Here is a 25,625-nt window from a genome sequence, read left to right on the forward strand (position 1 = left end):
TATCTTGCAGTCTATTTCCAGCCTTATAGTTCTAAAACCACCGTATGCAAGACAATCATAAGTAGTTAAAGTTTGCTTAAATTTCTTTTACTGTCTAAACGGTTCATATCCATGGAACAATTTGCTTAATGACAGGGAATCTTTCTCCTCAATTGAATGGCCATTTCCTCTCAAAGGCTAAATAGCTATTCTCCCCGCTTTTGAATTCTTTCCCAAAGCTACTTTGTTTTCTAACCTTCACCCCCAACACCCACACTTCCCATCTAGATAGGAAATGAAGGCACTGAAATCAGAAGGCACCCTATAGCAACTCTGGCAGATTAGTTGGTGAGCCACTTTACCTTTCTTAACTAGCTCGGGCATTTCTCAAAGTGTGAATACCAAGTCTTACCTTACAGGCTTGTTGCAGACATTAGAAATAATAGCTAGAAAAGGCTGTGAGATTTGACGTGCTAGGATATGTCAATCATCAGTAATAGAGACTCAACTGGGTAGTAGGCTGCCTGCCAACAGCCAGGCAGCTCCCTAAGCTCCATCTCCCAAAATCTCAACTGAGGTGAACCCAAGTAAACTCGACTTAATTGCCTGCACATACATGTCAGACCTATGGCTTTGAGGACTCTTCCAAGTATATGGTAGCTTGCCTGTAGGACATGAATAGCCCTACTGAGTATTGTCCTCCAAACTCTTGCAAGCTATGGGAAAGTTATTCCAGGATGCTTTTGTGAGAGCTGGTGCCACTGTGACTCCTTCCTCCTGTGAAGATTAAATCTACTCTACTTCTCCCATGTGTACCTAAAATAGACATGCAGCTGTCCTCTGATCGTCAGTGGTACTCAGGGCAAGATTTATGACAGTAGCTCTAGACTTAGGGAGGAAGGGCCCGTGTGGTGCTATCAAGAGCCTCCTGTGGCCTTATGCCAGCCTCCGCGCCAGGGAAGGCAACCATTCCAGACTTCCTTCATTTGCTACATGCCCGCCATGTTGTCACCCTTCAGCAATGCACTGTTGCGTTCGCTTGTGCCTTCTCACTGCTTTTTGCTCCTCACATCACCATTTTGATCTGAGCAGTTATGGGCAGACTTGGAAAGCTACTACAGCCCTCTAGGTGGTCTGCCCTGACTTCAAGCCACCAAAAGTGAGCTTCAGTGTGTCTCCGGTTCCTCTCCTCAGCACGCTGCCTAGCCGGCTGTCTCTAAGTGTAGCCCGCTCCAAAAGCGGCGTTGCCATTTTATCAAAGGGTAAAATAGCTACCTCGTCTCCGTGTCAGGGGAGGGGTAGAGAGGGAATTGTCTCTGCTCTGGAATTCTTTTCATCCTTTCCTTCAACACACTTTCTACTTTACTTGTACTTTGTTGCCTAAGTGTCTTCTCTTCCCTCTAAACTCTGCTTTTATCAAGATAGAAACTGAATGCCTTATTCCTTCCCCCCCCCCCCCCCACAGGCTCTAGCTTCATGTATAGGCTATGGTACATTCTCAATTAAATTAAAAAGAAATGTATTTTAAAATTAAATTTTAAAATTAAACACGTAATCATTTGTGTTTGTGAGGTACTGTGTGATCATTTGATGCAAGTATACAATGTAATGAATAATTACGGTAATCAGTGTTTCCAGCTACTAATGAATGAAACATTTCACAACTTCTGTTTTGTGTGTTACTTTGGTCAGAGACTATAATAATCATCTCTGTATTATTCCACTGTTGGTATGTACAATGTCATAATATGCAGCAAAAGAAATATCTTAACTAAAAATGTTGGTGATTTCTGAGTATACTGATAAGTGCAATGCACCATCCAGAGAGTAAGTCACTTCCTGTTTGATGTCATCTTTGTTCTTGATCCTATACTGGGCCCACATTCAGGGTCCTGCTGTGTGTGTCCAAACATACTTGAAAATTCATGTGTCCCCTCTACCAAGAACTGGGCAGAATGAGGGGCTGAGGCGCCTCTGCAGAGAAATCAGCCAAGAGAAGAGAAGCTGGGATCTCAGCTTTAAAGGGAGCAAGGTTTTGCCTGCTGGAGGGAAGGAAAGTGTTAGAGGCCACACTTTGTTTAGAGTTGTCTGAGGAAGCCGACAGGTTGGCTGAAGGGTAGGCTGGAAAGTTGGAGGGCATTGCAGGAGTGGGGAGCAGCACTTTGCTTCCCTTTGAATGAGGTAGCTGGTATTCATCTGTTAATAGACTTAGGAAGCACTTTAGAATCTGTGGGGGTGCCCTATAAAAATCAGAAGGGAATGACCCCTAAGTCATTTCCTAGACAGGGAGTGTGGCCCTTTGCTAGCTTCTTTCAGGGGTGGACCAGTTTGTTTATCTTCACAAAGCTGTCTTGGATCAATCCAAACTCACTAAGCTGGACAAGTTCCTGAGGCAGAAAAGATCATTTGTAGGCGCTTCACGCATCTCGTGACTTTAGAAGAGCTTGTGTTGTCCCATGTGTCAACATTCTCTGCTGCATGCTGTCCTCTTCTTTCTCTACTTCAAGGGCTTCAGGTTTTTAGTAATGATGATGTCCATGTCCACTGGGTATCCACTTGACATTTCCCAAAGCGTAGCTGCATCCTCCCTGGTCCTTCTGGGTCCCAATACCATAATATTTAACCTATGGTTGAAGCTGGCTTATCAGATGTTACTGGGATACAGTAGCTCCCAGGACATTAAACTCTGCTAGCTTGCCATCCTCACAGATTTCTAAGCCAATTAGAACTTTCTTAGCAGGAGCTGCTCCTTCAACCTCATGGCATTTTCTGATTACTGCACTGCATGTTGAGAAAGAAGATTTGGGATTATCTGTAGGCTGGAATTTTTCTCTCTGGCATTGTCTCTGAAGCTTCCCCGAGAACAGGGGAAGATGAAAATTGTATTCAGGACTACGCTGGCCTCATCCTCACACAGGAGGCTTTTAGGATCATCACTCCTTCTATCTTAGGCTTCCAGCAGATCTATCATGCTAGGATTTATCTTTCAGGATCAGGGATCTTTGGGCCAAAGACTATCTTGGCATAATTGTGGCTTGTATTCTGTGCTCTACAGGTCTGGATCAAATACCTTGGCAACAGAAGGCAGTGTTGTGTTTGGGTCCCTAACAAGCCGCATAAGCAGATTCTTTACTTTAGTGTCCTGTTGGCTGTCCTAGTTGCTTGCTCCCTGTACTTAGAATAGTGTTAGTGATCTTCTCCCCTTTGAGGTCTTGTCTGCCAGGGCTCTTTGGCATTTGAGCTTTGCCTGAGTGCAGGATTACTGGGCATTGCTTCATTGGCAGCTATTTATGGCGATTTCATCTTCAGTTTATGATCTAGAAAAATGTCCCAGAATTCTTTTCCCTGAACCACTTACTGTCTTTCCAAAGTCAAGCTTTCTGAGCTTTCTCCAGCCGGCGGCATACCATTCCATTTCATTTGATCATAGTAGCTGATAGATGAATGGAGATGCAGCCAACGCTAATGGTTTCCTTGTTATCATGAGCAACTTAGGTGACACAACCTTGTCACTGAGAGAGCGGGGATTCAAGTTACAGGAAACAGAATTTTCTGTCTCTTGAAATAGTTAACCATATTCCTCCTGGATGTTCTTTGCTTCTTTTCTCATTGAAAGCATTAAAACCTTCCACTTGATGTAAGTAGCGTGTGGGTTTTCTCAGGGCATGGGCTTATAATGATGGTTCAGAAGCCATGTGCTTCGGAGCACTTGGACTCAAATATTTTGGACTGGGAACAAAAAAAATTCCAACCCAGCTTCACAAGTGCTGATATTGGGGATGTACACCATGGGCTCAGCTTACTGACAGAGTGATTATGGCCTCTGCAACCTGACTCCAAAGCCTGTAGTCGATAGTGGAATGAATAGTTTCCTACATGAATTAAACCCTGGCAACGAGGTCTATGGTTGAAATCCCTTTCATCTTCTTAAGAAGCCAGTGACCTCTGTCTGTTGGGGCCAGTCATAGATATCCAAGTCACAGGACTGACAGTTGGAAGTTCCCAGGGAACTTTCCTTCTTGTCCATCTCCTCCGCCTAAGGTGAGGTCAATGAACCTCCTAATAGGGGTCAAGATATATTCCATTACTAAAGGACATTGTACCGCATAATGTAAAACAGATATGCCCTGAGGAAGGACAGCAGGTTACGAAGAAGAGACTTGATACCCTATGAGCATATTCAGGGGGAGGTAATCCCCCTCAGGAACAGTCATAGGGGAGGGGAATAAGGGGAAAATGGGAGGGAGGGAAGAATGGGAGGATACAAGGGATGGGATAACCATTGAGATGTAACAAGAATAAATTAATAAAGGAAAAAAAACCAGATATGCCCTAGCACCTTAATGTGACATTTGTCTTGTTAGCAGGCATTGAAGATTTATAAACAATAGAAGATGGACTTTTTTTTTTTGTTCTCATGCTTCTAAATCTATGTGACAATTATAATGCTGTGTGTGATAGGAAGGTCCTCCATAAGGATCCAGTCTTGGGCTTGCAAAGTGGGTGGGTTTCCCACCCCCCACCCCCCACCGGGAGATCTTACAAGCTTTGTCAGTCAGGATATCTGCTTGATTCTTCCTTGAAACTGACACAAAGTATCCATTTTGGGCTTAGAAAGGCTTAGTCTAGTAGCAGTGGGAGCTTGAGGCTCTAGTCCTTTCCTCCTTCTCCACTCTGATCCCTTGTCACCAGAGTGAGATAGTCTAGGTATCCTCAGCAGAGGTGGCTCTGGGAGCTTACATGTGACTAAGGTGTCCAGAGATTCCAAGACCATTCTTTGACTTGTGAACAATGGTTGGCAAGTTGATACTTTCCACTGTTGATGTGGCATTTAAACCTCAGGATGACATGGTGGGAGAATTGGTCTGATACAGTGATATCGGACAGGATTCCACCCAATGCATAAAAAACATCCTGGGTTCTAGGCATTCTAGAGGGACGTGACATACTCTATATGTCCCTTGTAACCATACTCTCATTTCCATGTATCTGCTAAAGGGCTAGGGTCTCTCACCTCTCCCTAGTTACCTGCTCGCTTTCATATTGATATAAGGCAGGCTCCTGGATACCTTGGTGACTGTAGGAACAAGTCTTTAAGCCCATCCCAATACCATAAGATTTTATACCCAAGTTCATATCTTTATATGTTCTTACTGATCACACACATTCTTTACAACATTGTAAACACCTCTTTATATATGGGAGCGGATTTGGGGAACTGGAGAGAGGTAGAGAAAGCCTCGCAGCAGGAAACATTCTTGTGTCTGCCATTCTTTGCTCAGAGGCTGCTGATATTTCTAATAGGCCACAGCTACGTTCTGCAGGGCTGAATCCATAGTCACATACCACAATCTCAAGATCATAAAGCAAACCAGGGGGAGCTCTGTTTTCTTATGGGGCTGAGAGTGATGTGATGTGGTGTCTTGGAGATAAGTGTGTTCAACATAGAAAAGCCACCCAGTCAGCCAGAAAAGAAAAAAGCCCAGAGGCATCCATTGGGCATGATTTTTTTGAACGCTAATTGTTTTCAAGAGTTTAGGAAGAGATTATGGGATGAGGGCAGCTTGGAGGCTTTCTGCTTAGTTCAATTACAGTGCTATTTTGATATAGGGTCTCAGTATGATCATCAGTTATATTCAACAAAGCTGATGAGACAAATAGAGAACAATAGCTGGCTATTTAAAAGACATGAATTATTATAAATTAAGTCTGAATTTCGTTCAGATGGTACATCATAGGTATTCAGCAAATGCCAGTTACGTTAATGAGCACGGATGCTTTGGTTTACCCAAGGTTCATCCTTTCAACCATTAATTTATTCACTCACTAATATTTGAAGATTTTATTTTTAGCACAGATGTGTGGGATTTGAGGATGAAAAGAAATGCCTCTTGCCCTCAAGGAGCTTGTAGATGATACAAGGGGCTCGTAGATGATACACAGCAGATCAGCATTCAAATGAAAGAGGCAAATGCTGTAAGATGGGGTATTCACGAAGGGGGTTCTTGGTGCACCCAGAAACTGGCAGAGAAGAATTTACAAGGAAAGAAGCTTGGATGTGGAGTAGGAAATGCACTTTCCTGATACTAAGGTTATAAAAGGACAGGATCTTCTAGGCAGAGGCAGAAGGAAAAGTGAAGACACAAAAGCTCACACCTTTATGCATGGATGTGCTGGTAGTCACGTGGGTCAACATATACACACACACACACACAATTTAATGTATAGTTGGAATATACTGCAAGTATGAAGCATAACGCTCATCCAAACTGATCTAAAAAACTAGCATCTTAGTAGAAAATAAGAGGAATATATAATTTGCAAAGAAAGGAAAAATGGGTAAATTCATATGAATTTAACCCTCCGACAATCCATAAATATAATTTAGATGAAGATACAAATTGTGTAAATTAGATCAACAAAGGTTTTGAAATGTGATAAAATTTGCTGTTTGTGAAGATTGCCAAGGATGGGCACTTTCATGCTGGTGGGAATGCAGACTGATAATACACCCACAAAAACAATGTGGTGATGCTTACCAAGAGTAGAAGAAAGTTCCCATTACTCAACTCAAATATTTACTTCTTGAAATATGACCTAAATAATTATTGTGGAAGGTGGATGAAGACCCATGCTTACAAATATCAATCACAATGTTTTTTATAATCAGAAATGATATAAACAGAAAAATTCAATAACAGAGATTCCTTGGTAAATGTGATATGTTTATATATTGCAGTGTTATGTAGCAAAACAAAAAAACAGACTAGGGAAAGAGGTTTGTCTTGGAAAATTGCTTTCAATAAAAGTATTGAATAGAAAAATGCCACTTTCAAAATGCATGTAAAAATATGCACAAAACAATTCAGGTCAAGAAATGAAAACTAGGGTTAGATTTTCTTTCCACATGAAAGAAATAAAAACATAGATAAAACAATGTTTCTAAGCATATAAACATCTGGCAGTAATAAATAGTAATCTCTGAGAGGTGAATTGCTGTAGCCCCTGATGATTGTCTGAATTTCCAGGGGACAGTGCAGGGGACATTGTTACTGACAAATCCAGGTGTAGCCCAAAAGAAGGAGATAGAGTCAAGGAGCCAGTATGAAGCTTGGAGTGTCCAAGGTGCCTAGAATTTATAGGGCAGAGTACTGGAGCTAAGAGTACTGGAGAGAAAAGATAAGGAGAGAGAGATAAATGGGAGAAAGAGAGGTAGAGGGAAATAATATTAATAATAACATGAATGAGTCTTGTCCCAGTTCATAGGTGATGAAACCGAATAATAGACACGTACAAACTGCTGCTGAAAACTTTAAAATGGAACTTGCCTCAGTTTATCCATCACTGTGTTTTCACTGAAAGCAGGCAAGATAAAAAACAAAACAAAAACAAAAACCAACCCACGAATATTTCTTATAATAGATGCAATATTCCTAACTTAATTTTCAGCAAATTGTTGTTAACAGGTCATAAAAAGATCAAGAACGAGATATTACTATTCTACTGTGTGTATGCGGCACAGTTTCACTTTCCATTCATCAGTTCATAGACATGTAGACTGGCTCCATTTCCTGCCTATTGTGACTAGGGAAGCAATCAGTATGGATGTGTGAGTGTCTCTGTAATGTAGCGCATCGCAAGGCTATGAGATCAGTGGATAAGAATAAACCATATCTCTAAATAGTTTGGCAAGCTACAGGCAAGTAAAGCAAAACAAAGCAAAACCTAAAAATAGTTTTATTTAAAACCATCTTATTAAAGTTTATTTTCATTAATGTTTTTACGTATCTGTAATACATTCTGACCACGAACATTTCCTTTCATCCTCATTTTTTCTACTTCCACTTATCTTCTTCTTCCTCCCATCCTCCTTTCACTTCTTTATCTTATACAGGTAGCAGCTACCTCTGTAGTGTGCTCATGACTGCCACGGCCATGTCAGATCCAGATAGTAGCATTTCATGGTACTCCTCCACATCCTGTGGCTCTTAAGATCTCTCTGCTCTTCCAAGACGGTCCCTGGGTCTAGGAGGATATCTTATAGATTTCCTACTTAGGATTGATGACCCAAAGGTCACTTGTCCTCAGTACTTTGGCCAGTTATGAGTCTCTACATTGACCATCACTCTGTGTAGATAGAAGCTTCTCGGATCCAGGTTAAAAAGAGCAGGAGTCTATGGGTATACATGGACATGTTTAGAGTGCAGTTTGACCACATGGCAGTTTGTCAAAACATCAGTAATAATTTACCTTCTAGGGCCACAAACATCCTCAGACATCTTCTTCTTCTTCTTCTTTTTCCTCCTCCTCCTCCTCCTCCTCCTCTTCTTCTTCTTCTTCTTCTTCTTCTTCTTCTTCTTCTTCTTCTTCTTCTTCATTTTGATGACTTCATTAGTATTTTTGATGAAAGTAGCTAATGTGATACTTCATTTAATTTCAGTTTTATTTTTTAATTTTGAGATTGTAATATAATTACAGCAATTTTCCCTCCTTTTTTTTCTTCCTTCAAACCCTCTCATATACCCTTCTTCGCTCTCGTTCAACTTCATGGCCTGTTGTTTTTCACTAACTGCTAGTGCATGGATATACATATACGTATTTGTATATGTAAACATAACCTGCTCCGTTTGCATAATGTTACTGGTATCTATGTTTTCAGGACTGACCATTTGACATTGGACAACCGATTGGTGTAGTCTTCCCCGGGGAAAACCACCTCTTTCACTCCCAGCTTGCCTAAGGTTCTTTGTATAGCTTGAGTCTTGTGGGCTTTTTTTCCCATCCAGTTTGGCATGTACAATGGTGCCATCCTTGTTTAGCTCACATCTGAGGAGTCATAATCTTTTGGATCCTTTTAGAGTATTAGGTTTGTATTTCTTTCTATGAGCCAGCCTCAGTTCTAACCAGGAAGTGTTTGTTTACCGGCCTAAACAGTGAGGCCACGATTGCATCAGGATACACACCCTGCTGTCTGCATATTGGTATTGTAGCATGCCAGTTTTTCAGCTGGATAAGGCCAATCATGAACTTTCTCTCCTACCTCCCAGTACCATGTATGAGGGCCACCAGGGAAGAAGCTTATAACTTAGTCCACTCTACTTTTTCTGTATCCAAAGTTTGTGCGGCTGCATTTAGCCATAAGGTCTGGCCAGGAATCCAAGGCAATGGTGATAGTCTCTACTGTTTGTGGAGCCTTGAGGGCTTCATGGGCCACCAAGTCATAAGAAGTTATCCCATAGTCAATGCCAGGTTTTTTTAAATGTTATGGTTTCTCAAAGCAGCATCGTCTACTACTACTTTAAAAAAATCATTATTACATATGTTCAGTTGGCTTTTAAAGGAGTAGGTTTTTATATGGCTTGTTTATACATAACAAGTATTTTTTTTTATTCTGAGATATTGCTTTTATTTAGCATAGGTATTTTGAACATCACATATTTTTCACTAAATTTAATTTTAAAAACATTTGTTCTTCTCTAATATAATACATCCTGAGTGCAGTTTCCCCTCTCTCCACTATACCCACAACTCCCTCTTTTTCTTCATTGCCCATCCTCTTTTCACTTAAATCCTTATTTAGCATATGGCCTCTACATTCATATCACTTGTGCTGTACTCTCAGAAGACGTGACCTGTACACCCCACCGGCCCTTTGTTACTTTTGGGCCTTTTGAAACACCTCTTCCTACTAAGGACAGAAATATAAAAATTCAAATCTGTAATCCAAATATGAGTGAGGCTATATGCTGTTTGTCTTTCTGGGCCTGGATGACCTCATTCACTGTAACTTTTTGTAGTTATATATACTTTATTTAAAAATGTAACTGTATCATTTCTTAGTAATTAGTATGTTGTGCATATGTACTATTTCATTATTCATTAACAGTTGCTGGGGAGCTAGCCTAATTCCATTGCATAGCTATTGTGAACAGAGCAGTGATGAACATGGGTGTGCAGTAACTTTTGTGATCAGGTACACAATTCTTTGGATATATGCCCTGGGGTAGTATATCTGAGTCATATGATAATTATGCTCTTAGCTGTTGAGAAACCTCCACACTGATTTGCTCCATCAATTTACACCTCCTCAACCTTGAAGGAGGGTTCCCATTTCTCCACATTCTCACCAGCATTTGCTGTCAACTTTTATTTTTATGTTTTCTTTTGGCCATTATGACTGAAGTGATAAGGAATCTCTAAATAGTTCTAAGTTGCCTTTCTAGGATGGCTGGTGTTCAAAATTGAACATTCCAAAAATGTTTATTAGACATTTGTGTTTATTCTTTCATGAACTCTCTGCTTAGAAATGTGCTGAGGTCTTTATTGGGATAGCATTGAATCAGAAGATTGTTTTTTATTTTCTTTTTTAAAATTTTTTAATTTTTATTTTTTTATTAATTTATTCTTGTTACATCTTTGTTTTTTATTTTCAATCATAGTAAATGACTGAATACTTAGGGATAGATCTGAGAATAGATGAAAAAGGCATTCATACTGCAAAGTTCACAACACTGCAGAGACTTGTTGGAGTTCAAATGCTGATCTTTCCCTTCACTTCAGCTACAGACCCAATGCAATCTTAGTACAACTTACCAAGCTTTTTAAAATGATAAACTTACAAATTGATTTAAAAATTCACTTGGGATTGCAGAGGATCTAGACTAACCAAAGTAATTTTGAAAGAGAAGAGAAAATTTGGAAGAGTGACAGCACTTTATTTCCAGGGTTATAGCAGAGCATCAGTAATCAGGACTGTGGTAGTGACGGCAAGGCTGACAAACAGATTAATGGAACAGAACAGGCAGTTCAGAAATCAACCTACACATATTTGGACAATTGATTTTTGCCCTCGGTAAATTTCATGGAGAAACAAACACCTGTTTAATAAGTGGTGCTTAGGAAATGGGAAATTCACATGTGTGGATAAATTTCAGCTCACATTACACAGCTAAAGGGACTTAAAATAAATTGTATAATAATCTATACAACTGTCTTAAAATCTATTAGTTGTCTGTAAGAAAAGAGATGGAAGCCTTTGTGATTTTTACCTAGGCAAAATTTATTTAGATAAACTGGATTTCATCAATATTGGAAACTCCTGAGTCTCAAAGGCTTTATTAAGAACGTGATGGTACATGGCACAGGCTGAGAAACATTTGTCAATCATGTTCCACATAAAGTATCTTGCCTTGTATATACAACTGGTATTTAAGTTTTAAAATGAAAAATAAAGTATTCAATGAAAAATGGACATATTTGAAGATTTTATCTTTCTATAGAGTCATATCTATCTGCTGCACCTGAGATGTATATTCTTGTGATAAAAGTAGACTAGCAATTGAAATGACTATGATTTAATCCACTAACTTTTAATTTGTATAACTTATTTCTTATTTCTCCTGAACAGCTTGCTATAGCACTTTCAAAGCACTGGAAGTAAACCTTGTATTATAATTGAGTTATATGGGTACAATAATGCATATTAGAGTAGAAATATATATGTATATACACAATGTGTTGACTTGGACATATATATTACTGAAAGATACATAAAGAATATGCATATGAACATGCTCAGCATATATTTTATTAGAGAAATACATATAATTACAGCAGAGAACATTTCAAATGATAATGATTTAAAAGGATATCAAATGAGAATGCCTATAAATCACATAAATGACCAGCGTAATACAATTGACGTAAGGGTATAGTAGTGGCACACAAACCTTGGTAGTAACCAACAGTTCTCTAATTTAACTTAAGATCCACCCAGGCTGGAAGAGATGGCTCAGCCGTTAAGGCTGGGCTCACAACTGAAAATACAAGATCCACCCAACAAGAGAGAAACCATGCCTCATACTGGAAACCTAGCTAATGGATTAGTACTAGTGAAGTCACCGTTGTTGGAGGAGAATCTACAGCCACTCCATTATTATACCATCATATTCCCTAAAACAATCTATAAACAGTTGTTTCATACCCACTGATAAGTGTAGTCTTCACTTCCCATCAAGGAAACTTCTGTTTGCAATGAACAGAGACCATTACAGAAAACCACAACCAATCAAAATGCAGAGTTGTAGAGCCAAGTCCCAAATGGATACATCTGTAAAACATTAACACAGCTAAGGCTCAGGGAACATTGTGGAAGAGGGTGGTGTGAAGGGTTGTAAGAGCCTTTCTTACAGAGGATCAGAGGTTTTTCTGGGAGACTGTGTCTCTTAAGAATATCAGAAGCTATGCCTATAATGTCTCACTAACATGACTGCTGCATAAACTTGAGCTGAAGAAAGATGACACCAGGTTGGGCATGCTAAAACAGATTGGGGGAACGCCAATAAGGCCTCGACCCTACACAAAGAACTACAGGGAACTGAGGAAAGCTCAAAGTGAGAGCATACAAATTGGTTGCCCAGTGCCAAAAAGTCAGTCCTGAAAACTTACAAGTAACACTCTGCAGATGGAGCAGGTTATATTTAGGAATACATACATACATACATACATACATACATACATACATACATACACACATTCACACACACATACACACACACATACACACACACACAAATAAAATAACAATTAGTGAAAAAAGTGGCCAAGAATTTGAAAGTAAGGGGAAAAGCTATGTGGGAGGGTTTGGTGGGAGAAAAGGGAAGAGATAAATGTTATTAAATTACGATCTTAAAAACATACTAAGAAAGAATATCAGAGGAGTTATAAAAGCTGACGAAGAACCAGAGTGCTCATTCTCTGCTGGTGAGAAAATGGTTTGTTAAAATTAAGTATATACTGACTATGTGATCTAGATGTTCCTTTACTAGGTAGCTACACAGTATGATTGAGGACACGTATTCTTATGCAGATGTAGTTATGATGTTCATACAACTCTATCGGCAACAGTGAAAAGCAGGAGACAACCTTTATATTCACTGGCTGATGCATAGATAAACTGTAATGTTTTTATACAATGGGATATTGATCAGCAACAAAATAAAAGAAATTATTGTTATAGCCCACAGCATGAGTAAACCTCAAAATAATTGTGCTAAGTCCATGTTTATTGCTGCACTCCTCACAACAGCCAGCAAGTGCAAACAGCCTGCTCACCCTCAAAAAACGAATGGGTTTAAAAATTGTAGTATGTGTATTCAAGGGATTTTATGTGCTAGAAAAGAAAAACGACATCATGACATTTACAGGAAAATGGCTGCAACTGGAAATCATTATGTTAAGTGAAATAAGTCAGAATCAGATAAATATCACATGTTTTCTCTTATAACAGAATGCTGTATTTAAAATTATATATGTGTGTATGAGTAGGTCATGACACTGGATGGGTTTGTGGGAAGGAAGGGAGGAGGGTATAAGAAATAGGAAGTACAAGGGATACAGTTGATAAGAGAGCAGAAAGGGGGACTAACTGGGGCAGGGAGGATTTTTTTCCATCAATTTTTTAAATTCTTTTTTTTTTATTAATTTATTCTTGTTACATCTCAATGGTTATCCCATCCCTTGTATCCTCCCATTCTTTCCTCCCTCCCATTTTCCCCTTATTCCCCTCCCCTATGACTGTTCCTGAGGGGGATTACCTCCCCCTGAATATGCTCATAGGGTATCAAGTCTCTTCTTGGTAACCTGCTGTCCTTCCTCTGAGTGCCACCAGGTCTCCCCCTCCAGGGGACATGGTCAAAGGTGAGGCACCAGAGTATGTGAGAAAGTCATATCCCACTCTCCACTCAATTGTGGAGAGTGTTCTGTCCATTGTCTAGATCTGGGTAGGGGTTTAAAGTTTACCACCTGTATTGTCCTTAGATGGTGCTTTAGTTTGAGCAGGACCCCTGGGCCCAAATCTGCCTACCATAATGTTCTACTTGTAGGTTTCTAGGACCCTCTGGATCCTTCTACTTTGCTATTCTCCCATGCTTCTCTCATCCAGAGTCTCAATGGGATGTCCTCCCCTCTGTCCCAGTTTCCTGGTAAGTGAAGGCTTTCATGGGACAGGGGCAGGGAGGATGTTAATGGGGGAAAGGAACTAATGAAAACAAAGCCCAATGGTACAAATGTGTGAAGACATCACTGGTATGTATGAGAAAGCCTGCTGCTTTGTATGCTAACTTAAGAATTGATAGTAAAAAGAAAAATGCACTGAGGAAAAAATCCAGACAGAAATGCATGCTCCATGTTTCTATATTTACTAAATTTTAAATTAAACTAAGGTAAGAGAAAGTGGACGGGTCACTGTCTTGAGATACGGGGTCAGGGTGAAGGCAGGGTGAGAATAATTATGTATGAACATGGGGAAATTTTGTGGGTTGTTCCTCATCTTGTGGCGAAAAAGTTTACGCATTATTAAATTGTACATAAATGTGTCCAACTTATTGTCTGCCAATTATATTTGAATGTCTCACTTATAAACTCTGGGTGGAGGACTTGAACAGTAAAATAGTCAAAGGGAGATGCCAGCATTTCTCGGTCATGGAACCGTAAGTTATTAACATTTTCTGTAATTATTAGGCATCACTTTTGTAATTACAAAAATTTAAACTAAATGAGAATTATTGAGTACTATCAAGTGTAAAATATTTTGGTGTGTTGTCTGGCTTGTGTGGACATTAACAGCACCACTATTAATAATTAAGTCAGGGTGAGTATTTGGTGCGTTGTCGAGGGGGAAATCTACAGCCATCCATGCCTAGGCAATGAAGCTTTCTGTCTGTGCCCCGTCTCCCCTGGCTGTCTTGCTGTCTTGACATCAGCCAGGGATCCATGCTGGGATGGGCTCCACCTGCGTCTTTCCTAGCCAGGGACCTCAGGGCTCGAGAGGGGTGTGAATTTATGGACTCAAAGGCTAGTGGGGCCCAAGGAGATGTAGTTAACTAAGTAATAGCCTCAGTCTCCAATCATCTGCGCGTCTTAGCCCTCTAGCCAATTGGAAGGGTTAGGAGATTTTCCCTAGTTTCCAGGCCCAAGTTGAGGTGCCTGGATATTTGCTTTAGATGGGCAAAATACACTCACTCTCAAATCTGTAAATGTGAAACTAAAATGAAGTTCAATCCGTTCATGAATTCTGACCGAACCATAAACTGCAACCGACATTTGAACGCACTGCCTCACATTCGGAGGAAGATCATGTCTTCCCCTCTTTCCAAAGAACCGAGGCAGAAGGATAATGTTGGATCCATGCCCATTCTAAAGGACGACGAAGTTCAGGTTATCCGAGGATATCCACAAAGGTCAGCAGATCGGCAAGGTGGTCCAGGTGTACAGGAAGAAATATGCCATCTACACTGAAAAGGGGCAGCAAGAAAAGGCTAATGGAACAGCTATCCACGTGGGCATCTATCCAGCAAGGAAGGTATCACAGCTGGACGAAGACCGCAAGAAGATACTGAAAGGGAAAACCAAGGCCCGGCAAGTAGGAAAGGAGAAGGGCAAACTCAAGGACGAAACGATTAAGAAGATGCAGGAGTAGAAGCTTCTTGTACACAAATTTGATCAAAGACTGCTTAAATAGTAAATAATGATGATGATGATGATGATTACAATAATAACAATAAACCACATCTTCATTCACTCATTCATTCAAAGAGGACTTGAAAAGGAGTTTTGACAGATAAGACTGACTGGTTCTCTGTATTAGGGATGAGGAATGAAGGATGGAACAGAGCAGTGTTTCCTGGCCAGAGAAACAAGCACTGGAATATGTGTAGCCACATTTGGGTGAGAGACATGGTTGGCTACTCAAAGCAATAGCAGAGGTAGATGGTGACGGAAGATAAAGAGAGACACAGGGAAATGGACACATCTACGGTCTTTTCTCTCTCTATTGCCTAGGTCTTCTTCCTCCTCGTCCTCTTCCCTTCCTTCTCTTCCCCTAGAATATTTTGTTGCTTTCCTTAAAAAACAAAACAAAACTGTTTTTTTTTTGCATTCTAGGTAATTTCCCTATTTTTGTTTCAACTTAAATTATTCAACTTCTGCTGTTGGAAACCACCAAGTTCCAAACCCATTACTATGCATTTCATATATTTTCCATTTTTTTTATGTTCTTAGATTTACAGCCTCGTGTCAACTTGCTCTTGTATCTTAGACACAAACGTCATCTAGAATGTTCCTTAGAGTGAAAATCGGGTAGTTTGTCCTTTTTCTCATTACATTTATTCTGCTTCAGAAGTACCTTTTGTATATTCAGAAAATTGGCTTCTTTCACCTTTGAATTGAGGAGTGGTTTTCTCTGCTCTGTTATCCTTACAGAGGCATGTGTGTTAGTTTATAATCAACCCTGGCATTAGTTTATAATCAAAAGCAGTTCTGCTGGTTGTCACTTAAATATATTATAGCAGGATCTCCAGAGTCAGATTGACAGAAACAGAAATAGTTACTATTTTATAGCGCGTTTGGTTCTTGGAGAAGGAGCACAGAGAGGGGATGCAGTGATGGCCATAGTATTCATGGCTGTTCTCACAGCTGTGGCCATATTTGATATGGAAAGAAGGGCTGACAGTTTGTGGGTATAGTCCACCATGATGGGAAAGGCTGAGTGGCTAGAACTCAAGGGAGCTGGTCATGTTCTCATTGCAATCAAAAACCCCACATGGTGAGGTTGTAAAACCTCAAAGCTTGCCTGCCCCCAATAATCCCCTTTCTCCAGTAGGAGGTCTCTCAGAACTTCCATGACCATTTAAAACAGCTCCCCCTGTGACCCAGTGTTCAAATACTGGCTTGGATGTTTTTTTTTTTTGTCACAATTAATTTTATTTATTTATTTTATTTTTTTAATTAATTTATTCTTGTTACATCTCAATGGTTATCCCATCCTTTGTATCCTCCCATTCTTCCCTCCCTCCCATTTTCCCCTTATTCCCCTCCCCAATGACTGTTCCTGAGGGGGATTACCTCCCCCTGTATATGCTCATAGGGTATCAAGTCTCTTCTTGATAACCTGCTGTCCTTCCTCTGAGTGCCACCAGGTCTCCCCCTCCAGGGGACATGGTCAAAGGTGAGGCACCAGAGTACATGAGAAATTCATATCCCACTCTCCACTCTACTGGGGAGAATGTTCTGATCATTGACTAGATCTGGGTAGGAGTTTAAAGTTTACCACCTGTATTGTCCTTGGCTGGTGCCTTAGTTTGAGTGGGACCCCTGGGCCCAAATCTGCCTACCATTATGTTCTACTTGTAGGTTTCTAGGACCCTCTGGATCCTTCTACTTTGCCATTCTCCCATGCTTCTCTCATCTAGAGTCCCAATAGGATGTCCTCTTCTCTGTCTCAGTTTCCTGGTAAGTGAAGGCTTTCATGGGACATGCCCCTTGGGCTAATATGCAGATATAAGTGAGTATATACCATTTGAGTCTTTCTGCTTCTGGGTTAACTCACTCATTATGATCATTTCTAGCTGGTGGGAATGCAAACTAGTACAGCCACTTTGGAAATCTATCTGGTGCTATCTCAGAAAAATGGGAATAGGGCTTCCTCAAGACCCAGCCATTCCACTCTTTGGAATATACACAGAAGATGCTCCAGCACACAACAAGAAAATTTGCTCAATCATGTTCATAGCAGCCTTACTCATAATAGCCAGAACATGGAAACAGCCTAAGTGTCCATCAATAGAAGAATGGATAAAGAAACTGTGGTACATATACACTATGGAATACTATTCTGCTATTAAAAACAAGGAATTCCCAAAATTTGTGGATAAATGGAATGAGCTAGAAATGATCATAATGACTGGCTTGGATGTTAAATGCCTGTCTTGTTTTGTAATTTTACCAGTGTCACTGAATGATGGTCCCCAGTTGGGCTTCTTCTCAGGTATGCATGACAGGAGCAGACAGGAGTACCCCCCTCCCCTCATGTACAGAAAAGGACCTGAGCTCACAATCCAGAAGTTTCTCATGTTGTTTTCACCATGAGTTCTCATTCCTCTGGGATAGAGGAATGAAGTTCACCAGGCCCTCATCTCTGGCTCTCAGAGCCTTCTAAATGTTCTACTTCAGGGTGGTGTGTTTCTATTTCTCTCAGCCCTAGTAACAGTTTTGAAGTTTGAATATTTTTACATGAAGATGTGAGAGTGGAGAGGACTCAGTTTAATAATCTCACTCGATAAGTCGGTGGATCGGAGTCAGGTGATGTCCTTTACCTATGCCCATAGTGGGAGCAGCTGTCCTCACACACACCCGGCGGCAGTGTGATGACTTTCTCTCTCAGTACAATTTAAAAACAGAAATGATTAAACGGCTAGAATAAATAAATAAAACACAGGCAGTGGACAGCTTTACTCTAGCACAAGGGCTCTAAAGAGGAAAGAGGCAGCCTCAGGCCTTGGCTTCCTCGAGGTTGAAATAATTTGTCTTTGAAAATGAACCACCCTAATCATAGTAATCATCATCACACATAATACAACCCCACCTTATGTTGCTTGATTCAGGCCAAATGAATCTCCCCTCTGAAAGGAGTTTCAGAGTTAATACCAAAGGTCCCCCAAATTATGTGATGCTGTTATGGGGTTATATAACAGAGTTGAAAGATTAAAATATAAAAGAGAAAGAGGCAAAGCAGAAAATAATCAGGCAATTGCAACGGGGGAAGGCAATCTTTCTGAAACATGACCAATAGTTGATGAAGCAGAGAATCAGAATAGGTGGTCCAGATGGCGCAGACCCACGGATCCGGAGCATGTGTAACCCAGTGCCATCTGTTGGTAGCTCTAGGTATTGCCATGTTTACAAAATGATCTTAGATATAAACCTATCATTTCAAAGAAAGCAGCTTTATTACTTTCTCACATACTCTGGTGCCTCACCTTTGACCATGTCCCCTGGACGGGGAGACCTGGTGGCACTCAGAGGAAGGACAGCAGGTTACCAAGAAGAGACTTGATACCCTATGAGCATATACAGGGGGAGGTAATCCCCCTCAGGAACAGTCATAGGGGAGGGGAATAAGGGGAAATTGGGAGGGAGGGAAGAATGGGAGGATACAAGGGATGGGATAACCATTGAGATGTAACAAGAATAAATTAATAAAGGAGGAAAAAAAAGAAAATTGAAAAAAAAATTCAGTCCGGTTATTATGAACAAGGCTGCTATGAACATGACTGAGCATATGTCCTTGTGTGGTGGAGCATTTTCTGGGTATATTCCAAGGAGTGGAATAGCTGATCTTGAGAAAGCCCTATTTCTAATTTTCTGAGAAAAACGCCAGACAGATTTCCAAAGTGGTAGTACAAGTTTGCATTCCCACCAGCAACGAAGGAGGAGTGTTCCTCTTTCTCCACATCCTCGCCAGCATGTGTGTTGCTTGAATTTTTGATCTTAGCCATTCTGATGGGTGTAAGATGGACTCGCAGAGTCATTTTGATTTGCATTTCTCAGATGACTAAATATGTTGAGCATTTCTTTAAGTGTTTCTCAGCCATTTGATATTCCTCTGTTGAGAATTCTGTTTAGTTCTGAGCCCTATTTTCAATTGAGTTATTTGTTTGGGTGGTGGTTAATTTCTTGAGTTCTTTATATATTTTGGATATTAGACCTTTGTCAGATGTAGGGTTGGTGAAGATCTTTTCCTAGTCTGTAGGCTGTTGCTTTGTTCTGTTGACAGTGTCTTCTGCCTTACAGAAGCTTCTCAGCCTCATGAGGTCCCATTTATCAATTGTTGACCTTAAGATCTGGGCTGTTGGTGTTCTGTTCAGGAAGTTGTCTTCTGTGCCAATGTAAGACTCACATGGTATATACTCACTTATAACGAGCACTAACCCAAAAGGCATGTCCCACAAAAGTCTCACTTACCAGGAGATTGGGATAGATGTGAAGACATCCTATTGAGACTCTAGGTAAGAGAAATATAGGAGATAGGGAAATAGAAGGACCTAGAGGGTCCTAGAAACCTACAAGAAGAACATCTTGATGGGTGGATCAGGGCCCGGGGGGGTCTGCTCAAACTATTGCACTAACCAAGGATAATACAAGTAGTGAACATTGAACCCCTACTCTGATCTATTCAATGGAAGGACATTTTCCACAGTTAAGTGGTGAGTGGGGACTGACTCTGACATGAATTCTGGTGCCCCAAAATTGCCCACCTCCCCTTGGTGGGGAGGCCTGATGGCACTCAAAGAAAGAATAAGCAGGCTACCAAGATGAGACTTTATAGCCTATGACCATATAATGGGGGAGGAGGTCCCCCTTGGTCTTAGGGAATAGAGTGAAAGTGGGAAGGAGGGAGGAACAGGAGGATGCAAGTGATGGGATAACAATTGAGTTATAACCTGAATAAATTAATAAAATTAAAATTAAAAAATTCAGTTTGCTATTATTTTCTCCCTGTTGTTTGAAGGACTCAAAATATTGACTTCTTGAATTTTATTTCTGATTAGGATACATGTTCACTCCAGAGTAGCATTTCTTATTATTCTTTTTCTGATTACAGCTGCTGGTGAAGATTGAAGTGATGTTCCTCAAACAATTAGTCACTGGGTCATTAATTATTCTCTTTTTAAAAGCATAAATAGAAGATCATGTTTTAGAAGGCAACGGTTAACAAAACTTTGATTTTCAATGGTGTTTTGTACACATTCTAATCTTGTTTTTTTTTTTCTTGCTTGTTTCAAAGAGAAAACAACTCAAGAACACAGTTCCAAACGATTTCTTGTTTCTTAGGAAAGTAATTCCAAAATAAAAAAATATTTCTGACCAGGAAAATTATTTGATGTATATTTAATTTGTCCTTTGAGAATTTCATAGATGTCCTTTGAGTGTTTCATAGATGTATACAAGGTAGTTTGAGCATATCCAGTCACTCCTTATTCCAGCTCCTCTCAGACCCTCACCCAACATGTCCCTCTTCCTGTTTCATGGCCTATTCCTCGCTCCCCCTTTAAAAATAATTCATTGAGTCTAATTAGTGCTGCCCATATGATATAAAGCCATCTACTGGAGTATGGCAACTTATCAGGGTCATGGCCCTGAGTTAAACTGACCCTCGCTTCCTCAGAAGCCTTCAATAGTCAATAGCTTCTTGTAGTGGGTTGAGGCGTGGGAACTCAGGAGCCCTCCTCCACCTATACTGGCATGTTGACTGTGTTAATCTTTTGCGAGTCTTTGTCAGGTAACCACTGCCGATGTGAGTTCCCAAGTATCGTGTTGTCTTGTCCAGAAGAGTTGTTTCACAGCAGTCCTCCTCAGCCTCCTGCTCTTTCACCACTTCTTTCAGGATGGTCCTGAACCTTGCATGGTGTATGTATGTGTATGTGAGCATGTGTGTGTGTGTGTGTGTGTGTGTGTGTGTGTGTGTGTGTGTGTGTGTCACTGACATAGAAAAATTATCTTTTAAGGAATTGCTAGAAAGTGGTATTTCGAGGCAAGAGCTAAATTATGAGTGTCCTAACCTTGGAGAATTGAATTCTCCCAGATGTATGAAGGATGGTACATTGTCATATACCATGATATAATTGGAAAGTCATCATCCCAGTATAAATGTTTGGATCTTATCTTCTATTCAGTTCAAGGGAAAATGGGGCAATTAATAACCTATAAAAATTTATCTTTTGTGTGTGTGTGTACTCCAGGCTTCCAAGTATTGAAGTATTGGTGTAAAAACACAACTCTCACCTCAAAGGGGGTAAGAGATAGTTTATTCTAGAGCCAAATAGGAGTGACCATAGCTTGGGAACACCGATTCATGCCATCACAAATTCCATGTCCCAACAATAATAACAATTCAATCAAGTTTTATACTAACAGAACAAAGTTCCAAGTCAAGGCAATTTTGAAACACTAGAGATATTAGTTGGATGGGTGAAATCAAAGCTTGGAAATCGCTGCCGTAGGCCTCAGATGCTATTGGACTGACAGACAACGTTCTTTGCCTATTGATTAGTGGTCTGCTAAGCTAATACTTTCCAAAAGTTTTAGCTGTTAGTCACAAGCATATTAGATGGGGCAGGAAATGGGCAAAGAACATTGTTAGGGAGGCTAACAAGAACACAAGATAAATTACAAAATAGCTCTGAATTGGTGACGTTTTAGCCTCCCCACCAACAATAAAGCACTCCTCAGTCAAAAATACTTGCAGGTGGTTTGGTACACAGTGCTGTTCTTCCCAGGGATTTGCTACACAACGTTAGGTTATAGAATATACATGCCACAAATCTGTCAAAACCATTTCCTGTGTGTTGCTGTTTTGTCCTTAGGAGGCAATTTGACATAAAACCCTGGGGCTGTTTTCTATAAGGGCCTCTCATAAGTAAGTTTCATAGAGGATTGTCATTATCATAGATTCTCCAAATAGTGAATTACCGTATTAATAAAAGGAAACATTAGTTGTGCAGCCAAGGCACGAGAGAAGTCTTCAAATACATTATATTAATCTTTACACTACTGTGAATATGGCGTCTGTGTTGCTGACTTATAAACAAGGAAACAGAATCTGAGAGATGTCAGCCAACACATCTAAGGCCACGCTGGGGTGGAGTCAAGTCACAGTACCCAACCCTAAACCCTACACTCTTTTTCTTTTCTAGTGCTTAGGCTGTGCTTATGCCAATCTAAGATCTGTATCATCCACCTACTGTTAATTAAGGTCTATCTCAAATCAAGCAACTTCCTCTTTGCTTCTAAGCAGAAACAGCCAAACTGTGCAGTGGCTCACACACCAAACCACAACTTCAAACTGGGAGACAAGATCTAACATAGGATCAGCAAATAGGAAGGAGGTGGGGGAGGAAAGGCATTGCTCTGTATGCTCAAGGTCTGATTTCTTTACAAGATTTCCTTTTTAAACATTTATATATTTAGCTATTCACTTTACATCCCAGTCATAGCCCCCTCCCTCCTTTCCTCCCAGTCTCCTTATGCCCTCTCCCCTACTCCTCAGAAAAGTGTCACACCCCTTTACCCACCCATCCCAGCACACCAAGTCACATCAGGACTGAGCACATCCTCTTCCACAGTGGCCTGGCAGGGCAGCCCCACCGAGGGGGAAGTGGTTGAAAACAGGCAAGTGTACATGTCATGGATAGCCCCCGCTCCCTTTACTAGGGGACCCACAAGAAGACCAAGAGATGCCCATTGGGTACATATGTGTAAGGGGCCCAGGTCCAGTCCGTGCATGGTTTTTGGTTGGTGCTTCAGTCTACGCAGGCCCCTCGGGGCCATGGTTAGTTGGCTCTGTTGATCTTCTTGTGTTGCTCTTGTCCCTTCCAGTTTCTCCTGTCCTTCCCCCTAACTCTTTCCACAAGGCACCCATCAATCTGTTTGGCTGTTGAGTCTCAGCATCTAAAGATTTTCTTCTTAAACTGGAAGATGCTTGTTTATTTTTCAAATGAGTCCTTACGTAGGACTTGAAAAGAATACGGATAGAAAGGGTACCTAGTTGGAAGCAGTAATTGAAAACTGAAGAGTTCTGTGTTTATCCTGCTCCTGAAATGCTCCTACCCCATCACTCTGTCCGTCACTATAGGACTTTGCAGACTTGTATTGAAACCTCCTCAAAAGTCTTCTTGGAGAACGTCCAGGGCTACATGCAGACTGCACATGACAAGAGCCTTAGACTGTACTATCTCCCTGTGTCTGAGAGCATTCAGGAAATTAAGTGCCAGCATACGCTAGAAACCGTAAGGCATTTCTCGTACTTACAGCACAGCAGAGTCCAGATTGAGCGAAGGAGGCAAGGTCCACCTTGCTGCTTCCATTTCCAAACCATTCCTATTTCCTAGTGTAGGAGGATAAGCTGTTGAGGTCTGGGGAGTGGAGGACAGATGGACATGAAATAGCTTTTAAGAGATTGTTAATATTAAACATTTAAAACCACACAGTCAAAAATGGAGAACTGAGATATATAAGTACTTTAAACTTGGTGATAATTTTACTCATCTTATGTGTAGGAGGGGATCTGTAATTGCATTGTAAGACTTTGTTACATGTTTTATATTTTCTTTGAGAAAGTAATACATATATAATGGATGTGTCCTGTAATTCTGTCTCCATTGCTAACTTCTTTGAGTAGTTCCTTGTAATGCTTGGAATTATTTTATGTGTTCACTAAATTTTACATATTTATAATATGCATTATAACTTTTATTATTTTACAAAATGGGACTGTCCTAGAGCTACTTGCTTTCTATTACATTTTTAATTTAATGATACTTTAAACTAGTTTATTAGTTAGGTCATGTACGTATCTTGTATCCCTTTTTTTTTTTTCATTTGAGGTAGAAGTCACATAACAGAAGATTAACCAAGTTTTAAAATTAAGATTTGCTAGGCGTGGTGGTGCATGCCTTTAATCCCAGCACTCGGGAGGTAGAGGCAGGTGGATCGTTGTGAGTTTGAGGCCAGCCCCGGTGTACAAAGTGAGTCCAGGACAACCAAGGCTACACAGAGAATCCCTGTCTCGAAAAACAAAACAAAACAAGATTTATTTATTTTATGTATATCAGTGTTTTGCCTCCATGTTTGTATGAGCATCACATGCGTGCTTGGTACCCAGGAAGGTCAGAAGAGTGTGTTGGATTTCTTGGGGCTGAGTTACAGATGGCTGCGGGCCATTATGTGTTGGCTGGGAGGCAAACCTGGGACCTGTGTAAGAGCAGGAGGGCTCTTAACCACTGAGCCATCTCTCTACCACCCAAGATTAACCATTTTAAAGTTTACAGCTCAGTGGCATTTTATACAATCATGATGTTGTGTCATGGCCATCTCTATCTAGCTCTTTAAGATGTTTCATTACCTTCTCAAAGACAAAGCTACGTCTATTAAGTAGTCACTCTCATGGCCACCTGTCCTCCCACCTCTTCTGGCCCTAACACTTACTAATCTATTTTCTGTCTCTCTCTGTTTATTCTAGGTATTTCATATAGATAAAATGATTTAACTCGCGACCCTTTCCGTCTGGCCTTTTGTTTCATTTAGCATACTGTTTTCAAGATCTATTGATATTGTATCAGGCATCAGTACCTTCTTTCTTTTACAGATTAATGATATTCCTCTGAATAGATATAACACATTTTGTGAATCCATTAACAACGAGTTGATGAGCATTTCCACCTACCTTTTACCTGCTCTGCTGTGATTGATGATGCTAAGGACATATGTATGCATATGTTTAATACTTCTGGTATATAGCTAAGAGTAAAACTGCTAGTTTATACAAAAATTCCAAGATAAACTTTTTGAGGATACACTGATCTCTTTCCTGCAGCATTTGTACCATTTTATATTCCCACCAGAAATGAATGAGCATTCCAACAATTTCCAACCTCTGTACCAACCTGTTATATTCCCATTTATTTTTATTTTATTCACTCCTGGCTTCAATGAAGTGATGTCTCCTTTGATACATCTTTCCATGAAGACTAATGTTGGGGAAAAATATTTTTTTCTCTCACTGGTTTTTGTAGTTTGCTTTCCTGTCCCAGTGATAAAATACTTTGACGAAAAGCAGATTGAGGAGGAAAGGGTCGTTTTGTCTTCTAGGTTATAGTTCATCACTGAGTTAAGCCATGGCAGGAACTCAAGGCAGGAGCATGAAGCAAACCATGGAAGAATGCTTCCTGGATTGCTCCCAGCCTTTCATCCAGTTACCTTTCTTAGAAAGGTAAGGCTCACATACCTGGGAATGGTACTGCCTGCTCACT

General features: G+C 40.4%; 1 protein-coding gene and 1 pseudogene across 3 annotated transcripts in view; both read left to right on the forward strand.

Annotated features, from left to right (window-relative positions):
- Positions 1 to 25,625, forward strand: part of AGBL1 (AGBL carboxypeptidase 1) — an 880,118-nt gene that overhangs the window by 71,082 nt on the left and 783,411 nt on the right. The gene's annotated exons all lie outside the window — the stretch shown is intronic.
- On the forward strand, positions 15,028 to 15,457 carry LOC311581788 (large ribosomal subunit protein uL24-like; annotated as a pseudogene). The gene has a single exon. The product of its transcript is annotated as a large ribosomal subunit protein uL24-like (transcript).

The sequence above is a fragment of the Acomys minous genome (assembly GCF_964271855.1).
Source record: "Acomys minous genome assembly, chromosome: 2".
Taxonomy (NCBI): domain Eukaryota; kingdom Metazoa; phylum Chordata; class Mammalia; order Rodentia; family Muridae; genus Acomys; species Acomys minous.